Source organism: Chanos chanos, chromosome 14, assembly GCF_902362185.1.
Source record: "Chanos chanos chromosome 14, fChaCha1.1, whole genome shotgun sequence".
Lineage (NCBI taxonomy): Eukaryota > Metazoa > Chordata > Actinopteri > Gonorynchiformes > Chanidae > Chanos > Chanos chanos.
This window is the reverse complement of record NC_044508.1, coordinates 16381237-16390735: the sequence shown is the minus strand read 5'-3', so window position 1 is coordinate 16390735 and position 9499 is coordinate 16381237.

The window sequence follows — 9499 nt, the reverse complement described above, 5'->3', positions numbered from 1 at the left end:
GTTCTCAATTCATTTCTTACTTTCTCACCTAAGGAGTTGTCTGAGGACTTTTAAAACCAATTGTCATTCACTTCTGTCTAGCAGGAGAAAGCAGTACTCTAACTGCTAGTAGCAGGCAAGTTTTAAATATTGAAAACAGTGTCAGGAAATGGTAGATAAATGGAATAGTAGATATTAAAGCAGTAACTGGACAAATCCCTGAAAGCCTTGCTAAAGAACTGAAAGGTCTGCAGTTCAGAACCTAAAGATCAGTGCGAAAGAGCTTAGCTTAGTTATCAGGTCCACAGTGTTCCACGTGTATAGAGGTGACCTGCGTGACACGGTTTTCAGCACAACTGATGACACAGCTTCTTCCTTCTGAGACGGAAGCAATAAAAGAGAAAGTTTATCGTTTTGTCCTTATCCTCACGTGTTTGATGGTGAATCAGATCCTTTATTTCAGTACACTAACATTTGCTGTTACATTTTAACATCCATTAAACGTCCATTACTGTTTACATTTTGATATCCATTAAGCAACTTTTACAGGCTGACTAAGCGCTGATAACTTTACACACACCAGTACTGGTCCTAAATACCAGTATTAAAAAGAATGTGTCACACTTGCACCAATTATAACGAATAACAGGAACAGCAAAACTGAACAGTATATGGAACACCTTACACTGGCAGAAAAACCCCTGTTCAAGTATAATGTAACATCAAAATTTCATTTAAATTTGTACATTAGAGGCCAGGTTGGCATTTTTTTCTGTTTTGTGGTTTTGTTTTGGCTAGCTTTACCATTTTCAGTATATGGTTTGCTAGATTTCCTTTGAAGTCACCTACCATGGCACAAGTTTGCATACTGTGAATGGTATTTGAGTTGCTTAAGGCATATATGTGCGCATGCGGACACACACTCACACACACACACACACACACACACACACACACATACACACACGTGCCAGTTGGCTTCATTACGTCCCTTATTACTCTTATTAGAACCCAGAGTAACAAACACATCTCAATTTATGTTACACAAAGGGTTTTTCATGTCTTGTAAGAGCATAATTATGAAAAATAATAGTTAAATTTATTTTTGAAATCACTCATGCTGATAACTCAGAAATCACAAGCCTTGGCAGGTACACATTCCATAATTTTATGTCTTTGAACACTTACATGTACAAATTTGATCTGTTCCTGCAGATAGTCAAATGAAATGCAAAAAAAGTCATCTCGTGTGGATTATGTTTTTTTGGTTTTTTTTTTTTTTTACCCCAGAACCGACTACATCCAAGGCTTTGCAAGCCGCCCCAAGATTCCCCGCACGCCTGACAGTGACGCAGGGAGTCCACGCCGGCCTGTCCTCCCAGCACTGGCCCCCCAGTTCTCCCAGTGCGAGCCCCACCACAGCGGCCGACCCAGCAGTGGGAGTGTTGGTAGCAGGAGTAGCAGACACAGTGAGTATACTTCACACTCGTGTGTGTGTGTGTGTGTGCGTGTGTGTGTGTGTGTGTGTGTGTGTGTGTGTGTGTGTGTTTGGCGGGGAGGGGAGTGAGCATGTACGTATGTGTATGTATGGGTGGGGAGCAGAGTCTGTACACCCACCCAGTGATTCTATATGCATGGATTAGGGTTTCTCATCATTCTCCGCACTGTTTAACACTGTCATTGTAAGTAAGTTTGCAGACCCCTGAGAATAAAAATAAACACGTTCAGCTTTACATACGGATCATTGTGACTTGCTGTACCTCTCTGCTGTTTGTCCAGTGTATGACAGGCGTCAGCAGAAAGCCCACAGGCATGCACCTGAGGTCACTGTATTCACATTTACTTCCATATTTAGAGTTCATTGATAGACATCTAAACTTCTTCTTGTGTATCCAAAAAAAAAAAAAAAAAAAGGAAAATTGTTGGTCACAAGCAAAACGTCAAATTGCATCAGAATGACATGTGATCTGTCCTTCATAGAATTCACTCCCTGCTGTCTGCTCTATAGCAGTTAAGTCAAAGTAGTTAAGGAGGTTAAATGTCTACAGTTTGTTTATGAATAATGTGTGCAAAATTATCTATAAAATTACTTTTCTTATTTCATCTGTTAAGTGCCGCTACTCCAATTGCTCTCCTTCCCTCCCTCATCTCCTGCATGGCTGTGGCTCATCTGTTTTGAGCATGAGTGTCTGGTGTGAATGTGGCTACTTTCTCTTAGGTGTCTCCCCCCCCCCCCCCCCCCCCCACCCTCCATGCCATCCCTCTTCACCGTCATCCCGATGGCTGCTGCGGCTTCGTGTCCTCCTGCGCTGCTACAGCTGTGCCGTCCACCCCAACTGAGCCCCATGCTGTTGTGTCATTCCTCATACTACCTACCAGTTGTGTTCTCATTTATTATCACTCTGTTGTTTTGTAAATTGCCCTCTGGGCTGGCACCTACTGCACGCCTGGCTGGCCTAGAAGGGGTCTCCTCTCTTTGTGGTCCTTCTCAAGATTTCTCCTATTTTTCCCTAACGTCTGGGTTTTTTGAGGAGTTTTTTCTTGCCCGCTATGAGGATCAAGTCAGGGGGTGCCACCCTGCTCTGTTTTGTTGTAATCCTGTGGGCATGTAAAGCCCTTTGAGACTGTAAACAGTGATATTGGGCTCTAAATAAACTTAAACTTGAACTTGAACTTGAAACTTGAAACATATACAGTATCTATACCTGCCTATCTGAAATGAGTATACTTCGCGACATCTGCTCATCTAAATACCAATTCAGCCAGTTTGTGTGGATTCACTTGTGTGTGTGTGTGTGTGTGTGTGTGTGTGTGACTCAAAACCAAAGAAGTAGTATGAGGAAATAAAAGAAAAAGGAAAATGGGTCCTTTGTCCCTGTCCAAGTTCATTTGGATATTAGAAGTGGTCAACAGTTTCCCAGGGTATCTGCTTTCTGATGCCAGGTTCATGTCACTGAAGAAAGGGATGGTTAGAGCTTGTGAGGTGTTGGACTTAATGATTGCTGTAGGTCAAAGACAGATGTCTTAATTGACACTTGGGCCGTAGATGGATTTCTGATGGCATTCTTCTACACACGTGGCTTCAATTCTCTGGAGCTCCAGGGCCATGCGATTTGTCTCATTTAGTCCCATTTCCATACCCACATGTTGGGAAACAGCATCGAAATGGAGGGGAAACATTATGGGTTGTAAAGTGCTTGTATTCACTCCTCTGTTGATGGAGTTTAGGAAGTGTTCAAAGTAGGTTTGTGGTTTGTAAGACTTTCCTGGAGCTCTACCTCCTGAATTGAAATTTAATCAATATTGAAAGTAGATTTTGTGGTCTGAGTCACTCTTCCATAGCTCCACTTCTGTGAACAGTGGTTAAGTAATATTAGAAGACGACTCCCGGTTCGTTGGCCATTAAAATTTTGTAATTTGTTTCTTAAACCCTACTTTATCCCCTTGGTTACCACACAGTCTGTTTTCATGCCATAATGGTTGGCCATGTCAGTAGTGCGATGCAATTACTCCAGCTCTTAGTCTCTTTATTACATTTGGAATTGATGACCTCCGGTCGTTACTCCAGATGCATTACTGGAAAACCTCTTACACAGCCTGATGGGAAAACGAGCCACGCTACCACGGTAACTTCAGCGGATTATGACTATTAGGTCTCTGTGCTATACTGTATCTGTGTTTTTCATCTGTCAGATACCAGCCTTAAATTTTTCAGAGAGCATCCAAAGTAGCTTTCTGAGATGTTCAGATACTTATCTGAAATAATGGCTTTCCTCTGAGAAGCTCGCAGGCTAACAGCAGCTAAAGGCAAGGTCCAAGCGGAAAACTAAGATCGGCGTGTTCTGGCAGAAGGGCCTACGTTGCCTTAGGGACCGCATTAACACGTTGCTTGATCACTGGTATGACTCATTTAAAAAGCTGATGTGGAGCTGTCGCTGTAACTTTTTTGGCGGGTGCGTGTGAGTGCGTGCAGTAGGTATGTGTGAGTGAGTGAGCGTGAGTGTGTGGGTTGAGGGGAGGGGGGGATTTGTGCCCAGGCACTGTTGCATGTGTCGTGCAAAAATCGTGCAAAAGAAGGACTGAGTCTGTGAGGAACTGTGTATTGGCAGTGCTGTCTGTTGTAATGGAGTCACGCTCATGACACAACGCCTGTGTTGTCTGTAATGTGGGCAAAGCAAAGCATGAAGGGGACACACATTGCACGACACTTGTGGTGACTGATTCCTGTGTGGCGAATGTTACAGTGGAATATGATAATGAGAGAGCTCTCAGCTAACCTCTCTCTCAGAGAGAGAAACTGTAGCAAAACATTGTGTTGTCAGCATTCGTTTGTTTGTTTGTTTTTGTTTTGTTTTGGGGTTTTTTTTCCCATTTCAGTTTTACAAGGAATGTGGAAGTCGTTTCTAGTGAAACTGTTAGACGAAACAAGTTCAACCTCCTCCTCTCTCTGATCTGGAATATCCACACAACACTTGTGCACTAGATATGAAGACTTCTGAAGAAACATATTGATGAGCTCATTAGTTTGACATGGACCTGTTCTCCCCTTCTGTTTTATCTGGTTTCTGTTTGCCCCAACGAAAGATTTACATGTTATGATAGATGTCTAGGCAAATGCCAACATGTCCCTTTTGCTTTTCAGGCAGCCAGTCCAACAGGAAGTGAAAAAAAAGGACTCTTTCACCAGCAGCTTCCTATCTCCAGGGGGATCCAGCTTCCTGAAACCTCATCCGCTCACCTTATCAGGGTCAGGTCAAAAGAGACACGCAGGGACTTCAGGACACAGCCAAGGGGAGAGACGGGGAACAATGCCCCAGATTGTGGCTACCCGAATTCCTTTCAACCCCAGCACAGAACCAGTGCGTAACACAACACGCCTCGAACGATAATCGCAACAACCCACTTCTTCTCTCGTCCTGTGACCCTGCGAGCGTCCGACGCTCCTCTCCCTTTTTTTTTTTTCTTTTTACCACTCAGTTCATCACTCCACATTCGATCTTTGAGACGTTGTTTTCTGCTGATGACTTTCTCCCCCCCCCCCCCCCCTTTTATTTCCCTGATTATTCACTGTATGTGTGTCAGTTTCTAAAGTGGTCCACAATAGACTTTTTTTTTTTTTTTTTTTTAAAACACTATCAGCTTATTTAAGACCTGTTTATCTTACTGTTTTTAGTGATGTCATTACAATTCCCTTTTGCTTGTTTTTAAACCATCCCTTCATTTTTCCTGCCAATGCACAGTTAACGCCAAGGGACTTTTTGTTCTTTTTCATGATTTTTTTTCTTGGACCTTTTTTGTTTTGTTTTTTTTTGAAGGCATGCTTGCATGACAATAAAACTGCATCTTCCCAGTTCCCAATCTTTTATGAAACTATCGCATTTTACAATTTATCTTAGTAAAACAATCGCCAGCAGATGCTTTTTAAGAATTTGGGTAGTACGAGATGCCATATCCCACCGCCTCTGAGAAAGAGACCTTTGTCACCGGACGGTGTCGTTCTTGTTGGAAATTTCTCCTTTCCTCCCATTACTAATCCCTGTGTAGGTCTGACCATCTCTGGTTTTGGGTAGTATGAGGTGCTATATGAAACAGCTTCTGAGAAAGAGACCTTTGTCACTGGATACGGGTCCAAAGAGACCTTTGTCACTGGACATGTGTCGTTCTTGTATGACGTCTCTCCTCTGCTCCCATTACTAATCCATGTGTAGGTGTGACCATATCCAGTTTTTGGAGAAGCTAAGAAAATTAGAAGCATGTTGAATGAAATTCGCAAAATTATAACAAGATATATCAAGGTTCATTTGCATTGAAAGTTGATGCATACTATTTTTTTTTTTTTGATTATTTTTCAAATGGTATAAGCATAATTTACTTGAATGTCCTTTCAGCTCATAGAGTTAAGCCAGTGAGCATGCCCATCTGTACACTACCCATTTTTGGACATTATCTTTTTTATGCCTTTCATGTTGCTGTAGGTTGTTGAACTGCAATTATGTATTCTTCCTGGCTATGAATTGTGTTTTTTTTTTGTTGTTGTTGTTTTTTTGTAGTGTAAATCTCATTTAATATTGGAGGAAGAAAAAAAGTTTGTGCGTTGATTCTTTCAGCCTGAGCCTGAGAGAATATGCTCATGCTCAGAGTGGAGTAACTCTCAAAGGTCACTCTGTCGCCTCAATTTAGGCAAGAGTTTACACAGCAGCCAGGACTGCCAGCGATTGACAGCCATGGTAAAAAGGTGCGTCACCATCCCAGTCATTTTTCTCATTTTTCATTCCGGACTTTCACGCCTACGCCTGTCTCTCTTCATCTCAAATTTGAGTTTCAGTTTGTCTGAAAACTGGTGAAAATGAAACAAGTTAAAAAAAATATGATTTTGCACCACACCCATAAACGTAACATACCACTCACAAGTCTCATAGCTCCCCCACAATGCCCTGAGGAGACTGATGAGCTGGTGTGACTTGGAAAAATGTCGGTTCTGTCCACACAGGCGTCTTTGTGCATCTCTGCACATGAGGCTTTCAGTCTCCGTCGGGAGAAAGGACGTGTGTGTCCTATTGTGTGTCGCGGCTCTATCTCCAGCTTTCTCGACAGCTGCACATCTGCTCACACACATACAAACCAGTGTCTCACAGAGAGCAGGAGTGTGTGTGTGTGTGTGTGTGTGTGTGTGTGCGTGTATATGATAAATACCAGCTTGAGAATGGAGAGGAGGGGGGAGCATGTGCTAATGAGAGCTGACTGTAAGATGTGTTTGTGGTTGCTTTGTTTCAAAGTGCAAAGTAAGATGTTTCTTTCTCTCTCTCTTGGCATCTGAGGTTAAGTGAGCCATCAGAGCAGAAATGAGCCATTGTTGAGAGAAAAGTGATGATGAGGATAACAATGGATTTAGAGAAATACACTGATGCTGAAATATTCTCTCATTAAGAAGCATCTGGAGTCTCCATGTTGTTTGATTGCTGGTGGGTCACAAATGGGCAATGATTAAACCACAAAAAAAGAAAGAAAGAAAAAAAAAAATTTTTAAGAAAAAAGATTCTTAAACCAAGGCCAAGAAGAATACGTTCCTGACAAGTTTGGTCAGTGGTGCATAGCAACCTGTGTAGCTTTCTGATTGATTCTTAAGGTACATGCAACTAAAACATATTTTCACTTGACCTGTGATCCTGTAATCAGCAGAAGAGCTACGGTTCACGGAAACAGATAGTGTGTGAGATTATGAAGCATTGTCCGACGCTGACTACGCGTCTGTCACATCTGGCTGTACCCGTGTCTCTCAGTGGTCAAAGCGACAGGGAGGAAGAAGACCCCCCCCCCCCCCCCCCCCCCCCCCCCCCCCTCCATTCAGTATCAAAACAAACACTAGGACAGAGATAGGCAGGGGGACTTCGTATGGAAAGATTCTCTTTGTGAAAAACAACCTCAGCACTGCAAAACATCGATACTGTAACATGACTGGTCTAATGGCTGTTGAAACATTTATTGCAGTAACTGAACAGCATTTTTTATGACTGTCCTTGTAGCGCGGTACTTTTGTTACTTGGATGAGTGAAGGAAATGAAACGCTCTCAAATTACTGTAGTCACATCCAGCGCAATCACTTTTAAATTGCTCCAGTTCCAAAGTTCTTTCCGGTTCGGACACATACTCGTTTGAGAGCAGTCATTTGTTTTCAGCTGTAAAGCTAGCCGTGATTGGATGAACAAGGCTTAAAGTGACTAAATGAAAGCTGTAAGCAGCAAATGGTCCTCAAAGTCATCAGGATCACAAAGCGTCTGTCAGCTGTGTTTATCCAGAGTCGGTGGTGTGCCTCACCGATAAAAGACAACACCAAACAAAAGCCAAATCCAGCCCACTTCTCTTCTCCACCTTTTTTCTTCTCTTCCCTTCACAGATATTCAGTACATAATATACAACTCACATGCGTGGTGGTTCTACTGAAATATTCAAAAGTAAATGAATGCACTGTTTTTCATTCAGTTTCACTTTGGTGTAATTCCAGTGCTGTTACACTAGTTGATTAGAGGACACTGGGGTTACACATTGTAGCGTTACCACATCCAACTACAACTCAATATAATGTTCCTGTTGGGTTGGTTTTGTCAGCCTCCTTTTCTTTCTCTGTCAGCTGTGGTTTTAATGCTCATCACTTGACGGTGGCCACTGGTCTGAGGTCAATAAAGAGCACCAGGAAACACATAAGAGGAAATTTTGGCTTTTGTATCAGTTCTAAAGAATTCAATGTGGGGTGTTTTCCTCTGCTATTTCCTGTGCAGCTTTCGGATGGCGTAAGCATTGCCAAGACACTAACAGCCACATTTGATTTAACCAGTAAGAAAGAGAGGTCAGAGTTACTCTTGTGGATGTTTATACGAGACAAATCTGTGTTGGGCACATGTCCATTTATCTCAAAGCCCAAATCTGTCGCATGACAATTATGGTCACTAATCAAAAAAAAAACAAAACATTGTAAATGTGTTTGCATAGCCAATGTCAAATGTCGCATAAAATCTTACCTTGATCATTTACAAACAAATAAAATGAACCACAATAGTACAAGAAAGCTTGTTGCAGTATTTAAATGGTATAAGTGAATTTAAGTGATCAAACTCCTCCAGCTGATTCCAGTCTGTTTGAAAAAATCATGCAGCGTTGCTGTTGATGAACTTGGGTTGTGAGCTGGTGCGCCCGGGGTGGGGGGGGGGGGGGGGGTGGGGGTGCAGGTGTTTATGCAGCAGCTGAGGGGAGATACACACCAAAGACATTCAAAACAACACAGCGTGACTCATGGAAACGGCAGAGAGAGAGAGAGAGGGAGATCTGGCCCCCACAGGGCACAGTCTTCAACATGGACACAAATTCCTTTCCGGAGAGCATGATGTTCCATAAGCAAAATCTCTCATTGGTCAATCAGCAATAGACCTTCAATGACTTAGTGTGTCACTCTTAAACACTGAACCTGTTGGCTCACTCCACGTTAATCCTTTATCAAACAGGACATGTTGCAAAACCCAATTCCCACTCATGCCTCATTTATCATTAACCATTAAAAAAAAAACAAAAAAAACTTTGCTATGCTAAATCCCTATTCTTCAGAGGGCATGGGTCAGCTGCATGGCCAACTTAATCTGAAACAGAGAGCCAAGGACCATAATTCACAGAGCTCAAGCAATAAGCCATTAGGCAGTGAATGAGCACGAGTTTCCTCCTAGCATGAAGCCCTCCTGTCCTGGCATGGGTTGGTAGCTGAAGAGTCTGATTTTACAGTTCAAACCCTGGAGAGAGTACAGTTCTGGGCCCATTTGGTATTATTGTGTCCTGCTCAAGAGTTGGAGGGACCGAGTTCCCTCGGGGCCTTGATCCACACTCAGGCCAACCACGCGAGCGCACACAAAGAGAGTGATCCAAGAGTGGTCAAAACGGGAAGAAAACCCCACAGACGACAGGATGCACATGGCCAGAGCAGAACCGCTCTTACGTGTCAGGAAATGAAAGGAGAGGGAAAGGAAGAAGGGATTTT